Source organism: Calidris pugnax, unplaced genomic scaffold (genome assembly GCF_001431845.1).
Source record: "Calidris pugnax isolate Ruff unplaced genomic scaffold, ASM143184v1 scaffold593, whole genome shotgun sequence".
In the NCBI taxonomy this organism is placed as follows: domain Eukaryota; kingdom Metazoa; phylum Chordata; class Aves; order Charadriiformes; family Scolopacidae; genus Calidris; species Calidris pugnax.
Window position 1 is genome coordinate 54,454 of NW_015092181.1, and position 7,847 is coordinate 62,300.

Here is a 7,847-nt window from a genome sequence, read left to right on the forward strand (position 1 = left end):
TATAGGTACCTACAGTGTCTAGAGTGTTAGTTTCAGCTCTAAGTTACCTACTAAGGAGTTACTATGCACATTGGTGGTTTCTTGAACTCCAGTATTTGAGACTTAAGTGTTACGTGACCTTGAAAGGTTGATGAACCTCACTGTTCATCTTGAATTCTTTTTTTATTGTGAGACTTCTGTTCTGGAAATGCAGATATGCTCCTTGCTGTCACTCTCAACGGTGACAAACATAAAACAACTGAAAGGGATTTACCACTAATCCTGCAAAATTAATTTCATAACAGAGTTGATCATTGAACAAGCAAATATAGCTGAGAAGACAGAGCAAGATATCCTCGTGTGGTTTGAGTCAACTTTCTCCTATTAACAAATGCTAATAGTTTTTACTTACAATACTGTTCTTGAAGTCTTGCATTTTATTCCACTGTCTTAATCGCTTCAGTGCCATGGTGTTCCCTCAGATCTTTAAGGTGACTATTAACACCCATAGAAGAAAGAACAGTCCATTGATGCTTTGTGAGTATCAACTTGAGGTCTGTGATAGGTGTCAGCATCAACTAGAGTGTGTCATTCCCTCCCTGTCCTGTCGATTTCTTTTTTCCCTTGTGCATGAGAAACAGGCTTGTATTTGAGGTTCTTACCTTACACCTGTGTCCCCTCTTCTTAAAACAATGTCCTTACCGATATTTAGCAGTTCTACTAATCTAAGCAGTTCCTAAAGAAACTTTTCCCCAAAGATTTGGGAGGGTAGAACTAGACTAGGGAAACTGTCTGCTGCTGGGCAGGCTTTCTTCCATACGGGCCTTTCTTAGAGTCCACTGTTAGAGGCACAGTGGAGCCTGAGACAAGTAGGTCATTACATGCTATACATTATTCTGTAGCTAATGCCAACTGCAATTTCAAGTGCTCCACACTAATCTCTTCCCCTCGTGCATTATTTCCTTGTGCAGCATTAGCAAAACACATGCTGATCCGCTGTTGCTTCATGGGTTTAGAAAATAATCTACAGGCCCACAGTGATGTAAAACATTAAATATTGTTTTAAATATTGGAGGCGCCATCCTGCCTACACGGTATTTAGGGTGGGCAGTATGCCAACACGTTTGCTGGCATGTGGCTGAGAAATGGAGCATGCCCGCTCACAGTGAACAAATCAAAGCCCAGGACAATAAGGCGAGGATGATGACAGACAGAAAAGGGCTGGTTTATGGGTTGTGCTGTTTGACCATAATATCAGCTTTGGAGACTATACTGTCTGGAGGACTAAGAGTTTCTTTCTACACTCCTGCCTTACTGCCTGCACCTGCCCATCTGAGGGCAGGAAAGAATGAAAGGGCACTTTATAGGTCTTCCAGGAGCTTGTTTGTTAGTTATTGCATAGTGGGTTCACACTAGCTGCTTAATTCTTGTTCTGTCGCTCTCAGCATTGCCAAATACAACACGGCTGAATGCATTTCTCCTTGATTTGCTTCCCTCTTTCTCTGCAACAGCAAAAAGCCCATATATACACGTGTGGGGAGAGCTGGGAAGCCTGTGTGCTGCATGTGTGACTGACACAGTGGGAGTGAGTCACGGTCTGGTAGGAGCTGTGAGCATAAGCGTGGGAGCTGGGAATAACACTTTCACCCCCATCTTGGGGAATGCTGCTTCAAGGTTCCACTGTGTGTGTGTGTGTGTGTGCAGGGAGGAGGACCTGTATGCAGACACTCCTGAGCTGTGCCTCTTCTTTCTGTTCCAGAGGAGTTAATTGCCTCTACAGCTCTTCCTATGGAGTGGCACATCTTCACTCTTTGCTAGTTATCTTAGCTGGTGTGTAAGGAGTCCTGATAGGCAGCTCTTCAGCCTCTGGCTTCCAGCAATGAATCCATGCTTAGGCTCACCTTTTGGACAGGACCAGCTAGGAGATAGCATGTTTTTTCTTTTCCTTGAGTTGGCTTGGACCGTGGAGTAACCAAAGGGAGTCATCCTGTTTCCATACTGAAAAGCTGCAGTTGCATTATGTTAACCTAAAAGCTGCAGAACCTCTGATGGTGGCAAGTGTGGCATGCAACACTGCTCACCCTTCTGAGCACAGCCTGCCCATCTCTGTGCATGTCAGGCACAAACTGTACTAGGGTTTTTATGCTGTGTCCACTGCCTAAGGACTGGTGACCTTGACCTGCCTGCTGTGTTTCAGATGCTGGGAAACCATCAGTCACCTTTAACTTCCTCATCACTACATCAGCTCCTGTCTTTGCTCTCAAATTCCTTGGTGGGCTGAGCTCTCATCCTTTGCAAGGTGGTCCTGCATGTGGAAGAGGCAGAAGGAGAGGGTTACCTGTAAATACTATTGGTATGAATAAGCATGGTATTAATGCAGCCAAGAGTATTTATCTACTCACCTTTTAATGCATGCGAATGTGCTAATTCTGTGAGAACTCGCAGAGCCAAAACCTATATGAACTTGGATGCCACAAACTTCTTAATACATTATTTCTCCTTTTGTCTGTAAATCCTTCTAACACCAAATGGTGCAAGAGCTTCAAAGACATACCTCAACTGAAATCTGTCCTTCATGCTTTTATGTCCTTCATTTTGCTGTGGCAAAGCCAGCTTGTCACTGGCTCTAGATTCAGGCTTTAAATATAAACAAAGTATAACAGTTCATGTTACCTGGCCAGCTGGGCTAGAAACAGACACCTTGTCTCATTACCTACACCTTACCTCATTACCTCCACCATCCCTGGAGGTGTTCAAAAGACAGGTTGATGTAGTGCTGGGAGGTATGGTTTAGTGATGACGCTCCTTGTTTGTTGTGTGGGTGTCTATTTTTGTCAGTCAGGTTGACGGTTGGACATGATCTTGAAGGTCCCTTCCAACCTAGAAGATTCTGTGATTAGAAAAGCGGGTATCTCTCTTCCACTAGGCTTAAACTCCTCATCAGCCCTGAGATATTTCTCACTGCTCCCACCCCCCAAGTTACAGTTTATTTGGCCAAATCCATTAGTTCTTATTTCCAGAAACTGCTATATCTCAGAGGCCCTCCGAGCTGATTACAAGTGTGACTAATATAGGTAAGGTACCTGACCTAATTTTCATGTAATTGGCACAGATTACTTGCTTTCTTTTCTAAGAGATGAAAGCAAGCCTTGCAGAGTACCGGTGTGCAGTCTTAGAGCTTTTATAGGACACAGATGAGACTCATAAGTTTTGCTCCTTAGATGCTGTGTTTGCTTAGGCTCTCTTTTGCAGAGTTGCTGTAACTAGTTAAGTTGGAAGACAAAATGAGTGAAAAACAGAAATGCAACTTAGCTAACATCCCCTAAATGTAGTACTCTAATTTTTATCCTAGCTGATTGGATAAGACAGCAGGTATGTGAGCAATACCCTCCACTTCTGCATGTCCCAGTGTGCTGTTCCTTCCCTGCCTGGCCCTCAGCAGGCAATAGTCTCCCATCATGTTCAGGTGTGCAGATGGTCTCTAACCTGAACTGCAGAGGTCAACAAGATTAACTCTGAGTGTTTGCAATAGGTTTGACAAAATGGAGTGCAAAAGGAAGATTTTGCTGTAAGGCTATATATGTTGTCTGTAAATGTAGAGTCACCTGCCATCTGTTCTTTCACTGAGCTGTGAGTAATCAAAGATCTATGCTAGGTTGTTTCTGGAGAAGATATCCCCGCATTTAACTGCCCTGCATACATTGTTTCAGCCTGAGCGCACACACTTTGCTTCTGGTGTATTGGAAAAATGTGGTAATGTGTAAAACTGAAAATTATGTGGGAAAGACATGAAGATGCACAAAAATTATGAAATTGCATGGGTAGAATGATCTTGTTAAGTGGACTTAAGAAATTCTCATCAATATAATTTTAATGTGGTTTAGTTTTTGTTTTTGTTGTTTTTTCCCCTCTAATGTCTTATTCATATGGTAATATGTTTTGTTCCACCAACAAAATGGAGCATTAACTTAGATTGTTGGATTACTCACAGCAGAAACATGGCTGTTATGTGCAAACTTTCTATGTTCTGCCAAGGTCAATTTGCGGGGGTTGAGATGAAACTGTTTCCTAAACTGTGAAAGTGATCCCGGGTACTCAGCCTGCTGGAATTCCTGGAGGTTTTATGGATTCCTTCTCCTTTAAGCCCGCTAGCAGGGTATCTGCTAATGCAGGCTCTCTTCCTGCCTGCATCACCCTAGTGAGGCTGACTTTTAAGAAAGGAGAGCACTGCTTTGTTTTGACTCTTAATTTTGTCTTCTGACTCCTCGTTTGCATCTGGAACGAGTGTTTACAGCAGCCTTTTCTGTAGATAACTAAGGCAAAAGGGACTTCAGGTACTGGAAAAGACAAATGTAACAGACTCATGTTTGAATACGATGGCAAACCCACAATAGGAATTAGAGGGTGTTGGGTTATACTCAAATCTACTCTTGTAACACCCAGGAAAGGCGTTACCTGCTGTCGGCAGTTCAGTGGCAATCCTGGAGCTGGCCTGGGCGGGCACTGCACGTGCTGCTGTGCAGGTACAGCCCGAGGTGTTTTGCAGCCCAAGAGGAGGTGGGGTGGCCTGGCACAACACGGCCCAGGGACCCTCGCTGCCTGTGACGGGTTGGGGCTGATGGGGCTCATGTGAGTAACTACCTGAAGCCAAGCCAAGAGGCAGAGTTAAACCCAGGTAGTTTTCTGTGTCTCTAATCTGGCTCACTCTTTAGCTGAGAATCCTAATTTGGGAAGGGCTGGTGGAAAGTCTCATGTCAATCAGGTGATGGAAATGGTAGCAAAATAGGTTTTGGCCTGGGGCTGAGGGTCTGCAGTGAGCTTGCTCTTCTCAGTGAGTTCGAGGGAGTGTGTGCTTGCTGGTCCTATGACTGGGCAGGTCTTAGTGGTGCCTAAAGGTTACTGGAAAGACCACTCCTGAGGGTGCCTTCCAAAGCAGCAAATACATTTCCTCCTGTGTCAGGCTGACTTTGCCTTTCCCCCCTGCAGTTCATAAATTGCCGGTGGTCTGGCTGCGCTGGCCAGTGCTTCTGCAGGTGACCTCAGCCACAGCTTCCAATTTCTGATGGCTCGGAACCGAGCATGCTCTTGGCGAGGTTACTGTTAGACACATGCACCCAGATGAAGGTGTCAGAGTGGTTTCTTTAACTGCTTGAAGTGATGCAGTTACAAAATATATCCATTTACAAACATGCTTTATGGAAGAGTGTGGACGACTAACAGGATTAAGCTGATTAGCAGCTTGATTTTTGTAGGTGCTGCTTATGTACTGTTTTCCTCTGTAGTGTCATCCCTAAGGTCATTTAATGCATCTCCTTGATGTAGGCTAGGAACTAGCCTGACTTTAAATTTAGGACTTACATGCAACTATGAAAAGCTTGATGCATATTTTTAGGACAACACAAACCCAATCTTTGGCTCAGCAGAAGCAGAGAGCTGTGCTGAGTACACAGAGGTGGCCATGCTGGTGTAGCACAAGAACTGACCGGAGTGAGCCCTTGATGCTCCTTCAAGGACAGGACTCACCAGGCCTGTCTTAAATTGATGGTAGTCTTTAATTGAGATGAGCTCATTCTCTGCCTCTGAGGCAGACAGAGTCAGAAATATGTGCTCAAGGTGAAGGAGTCCCACTTGTTGACTCAGACCCAGATTATATTCCTAAATCTTCACTTATCTGCCTTCTGATTTTTGAAGTCATTCACTCTTTGCCTGTGCTATACAGGATATTCGTTCAGGACTTAAAATCTAAGGGACCGGTGACTCTGATTTCTAGGCTTTCACAATCTAGCTGGCAGACTGGGATCCTGGGAAGCTCTGTCTTAGGGCTGGACCTGAAGATGAAGGTTCTGTATAAGTACAGAAAATAGTACTTAATTTCAATGAGACCTAGTAAGAAATAGCAGTGAGCAGAAAAATGTCTTCCCTCAGCTGAAGTAGAAGCTCTTCTCAGACTTGCAAAGAGGACCTTGCCTGAACTTCCTGAACTTGCTTTAAAGTACAGCTGAGATCTCGGGTAGATCTCCGCTCTAGTGTATGTACTGTCTGAACAAAACTACAGTGTGCTACACCCTCACCTTAATTTTATCTGAACTGGCTGCCACTACTATGGAGCTCAAGCAAGAAAAAAGCAAAATTAATGTCTGAATAAACAGCCCATTAATTTGATGACAACTCTTGTTCTCCATTTCAGGGTCCAGGAAGCAGCCAGGTCAGTGAGCTAATGAGAACACCAGAGGTGTGCAGACTTGGGGGAGGTAGGGGGTAGAGAAGAAAACAGAACAGACACTCTTTTTGTAGCTTGGAGCTAAGGGGATTCAGCCAAAGGTTAATTGCTTTCTACCCTAAAATGCTGTGAAGTGTTGCTGCGTGGTGTCATACAGCTGCTTCGTTCCAGCCTAGGGGTGTCTGTTTCAGTGGTGGGTGGCATGAGCCAATATCCTTTTCTTAACCGCATGGGGGTGTTGCGAGGTCTCTAGAGTTAAGACTTCCAAAAATCTGGTAGAGCTTGGTTGGTATTGTTTAGGATGTCACTGCACCATGGAAGCAGTGAGCAAAAATACCAAACGAGCAGCCTCTCTGTCTCCTTGCTTCTCCCTCACTGGCAAAAATGTGGAGAGGGAGTGAGTGGTAAATTCTTGATGGATGACCCCGACATAGCTGGGAGGAACTGGGGACTTGAGGAAAGGGGCAGGCTATCGCTCTGTGGTCACACACTTGTGCAACAAGCACATTTGCTGCCTTCATTGCCAGCGGCCAACTAATTACCCAGTTCTGGGTGCTTACTCAGAAATGGGGGTACTGACCTCATGTGCACACCATCTTCTTCCCCCTGCCAGCCTCCTTCCATTGCAGGCTTGAGGCTTTACAGCAGATAGCTAGTCATGGTCAGCCCCAAGGAAATGGTGAAAGCATCAAAGCATTTTGAGGAAAAAAAAGATGGGGAGTGGTAACAGGCTATGGGTGAGACCTGAGAGTAACCCCAAGTGCTTTCAGCACCTATTTTAGTTCATGATCTCACATCTGAAGTTTATCATATATAGGTTTTAAATTCATTACCTGTTTTTCCTAGCTAGTTTTAAGACCTTCTCTAATTGGATTCTGATAATTAAGTGGTGGCTGGTCCAAACACAGGATGGGAAAAGCTTACAGGTTTGGTCCATGCTGAAATCTATCTGTGGATGAAGGCAAATATATCAGAGGAATAATGATTTGATTAGTAAAACAAGTGTTTATAGCTCAGAACTACATGCCTGAACTTCAATTAAGCTACAAAGCTGCACGGGTGGAGAAGATGCATTGTAGCAGCCCTTGTGCAAAAGGATTTTAACTTCCACTGCCCTTGCTGAGTAGGTACGAGCACAATGCTTTCCACCACGGTGTTTGCTGTGGCAGTTGCAAAGAGCAGCAATAGAAATGCTCTTCCTTGGGATGTGGCTGGGAGACCCTTCATCTGCTGCAGCAGCACTTGGTTCCTGCCAGTGTGTGCAGTGGTGGGTTTTTCCTTGGAAGTGTGTGTGGAAAGTATCTTTAAGTCTACGAAATCTTAATGTTCTTTCCTGACTCCTGTGTAGTCAGGGTAGCAACACTGAAAACTGTTTTGTATGAAGGCCAGTGCAGGCATCCTGTTCATTCATGTTTCTGATAATGCCGACTACCGTATCTCATTGTCTAGATATTATAACCTTCAATTCTGTATTATGAGTATGTTGTAGTAAGGGCTCAGAGTATTCGCGTAGCTATTGTAACTGGCAACAGATGTTGCTTTGAAGAATAAGGTTTCTGCTGTGAAAAACCTGTCCTTTTGCCTCTTGATTGACACCGTCCCTTGAAGAAAGAAGTACCATATTGAAATTCTCCTTAAACTCTATTGA